Raw genomic sequence first — 1,180 nt, 5'->3', positions numbered from 1 at the left:
AATTACAGTATACACAATGTAATATATAACACATTAATAAGCATTATACAACTTAAATTTATAGTTATAATATGATATAATAATACAATATGAGTAAATTTAATAAATGAGACGAACGTTAACCGTGAAAGGTGAATTCTCAAAACGTGAAATATTTCACTTTCAGTTTGTTCGTATATGTTCTTCTTTATATGTAAATTGTGTAAGTTTCCATGAAAATTTTTAAGCATCAAGCGATTTGTATATACTTGACCGGAAAAAAACTCCGGTTGAAAAACTATTGTTTTAAATTGTTTGTATTTTGTATGAAAAGTTTTGAAGTGCAATTGAAAAGATTTGTGAGTCATTCTATTACTTGTAATTAATTGTTTTTTTTTGGACAATGTATTTAGTCGGAAATAATGACCGGAGGTAAATAAAACAAAGGTTCGGTATGGTATCGTTTGTATTTCGTATAAAGAGTTATGAATTATCACTAAAAAGTTTGTGAGTCATCCAGATAATTTTAATTAAATATTAAAAAATCATGTATTTGGTCGAAATATCGATCTCAAGCGCTGCTGTGGAAGTACTGTCAGGCACGATCAGTATACTATCTAGTATTTCAATACTTATGGTTCATTTTCGGGTAATTATGTATAATAAGGCCTTTTTCGAATTTTGATATTTTTTGCAGCTCTTTTGGTAAAAATATTTATTTTTACTCCAACATTGATAATCAATCGGGGGAGTCCGAAAAATATGCAAGTTATATATTGTTTTAGGTGTACAACTTTTTTTTTATTAGGTATACAACTTTGCTTCCGCCGTTTTCCTATAGATGGCTTTAGCGGTAAGTGGTGGTCGAAATAAATAGATCATAGACGTCATACAATAAACTTGGGCATCTGTCAACATAACCCTATAGAAACATTAGTCGATTTGTGTCTGCATCATAAAGTTATTCTCGATTGAAAATGTCAGTTTACGAGCCAAATTCTCGTCATTTGCGGGAGGTTTTAATTTTCAGCTTCAATCTGTGGCTGAGGCTCATCGAATGCTCTCAAATACTTATAGTGAGGCCGCTATTAATGAAAAAACGTGTCGTGAATGGTTTCAACGCTTCAAGAACGATGATTTTGACGTCGAAGACCGGCATAGCGGTGGAAGAGAGAAGGTTTTCGAAGATGCAGAATTGGAG

At 31.8% G+C, this 1,180-nt stretch overlaps 1 protein-coding gene across 2 annotated transcripts in view; it reads left to right on the top strand.

The window, feature by feature from the left end:
* Positions 1-1,180, top strand: part of LOC116851842 (nuclear fragile X mental retardation-interacting protein 1) — an 87,185-nt gene that overhangs the window by 82,823 nt on the left and 3,182 nt on the right. The window lies entirely within an intron of this gene.

Source organism: Odontomachus brunneus, unplaced genomic scaffold (genome assembly GCF_010583005.1).
Source record: "Odontomachus brunneus isolate Ranch 3 - 2012 unplaced genomic scaffold, Obru_v1 Obru_scaffold_194, whole genome shotgun sequence".
NCBI lineage: Eukaryota > Metazoa > Arthropoda > Insecta > Hymenoptera > Formicidae > Odontomachus > Odontomachus brunneus.
Note: the sequence above shows the minus strand (reverse complement) of the source record. Positions and strands in the feature narration are given on the sequence as shown.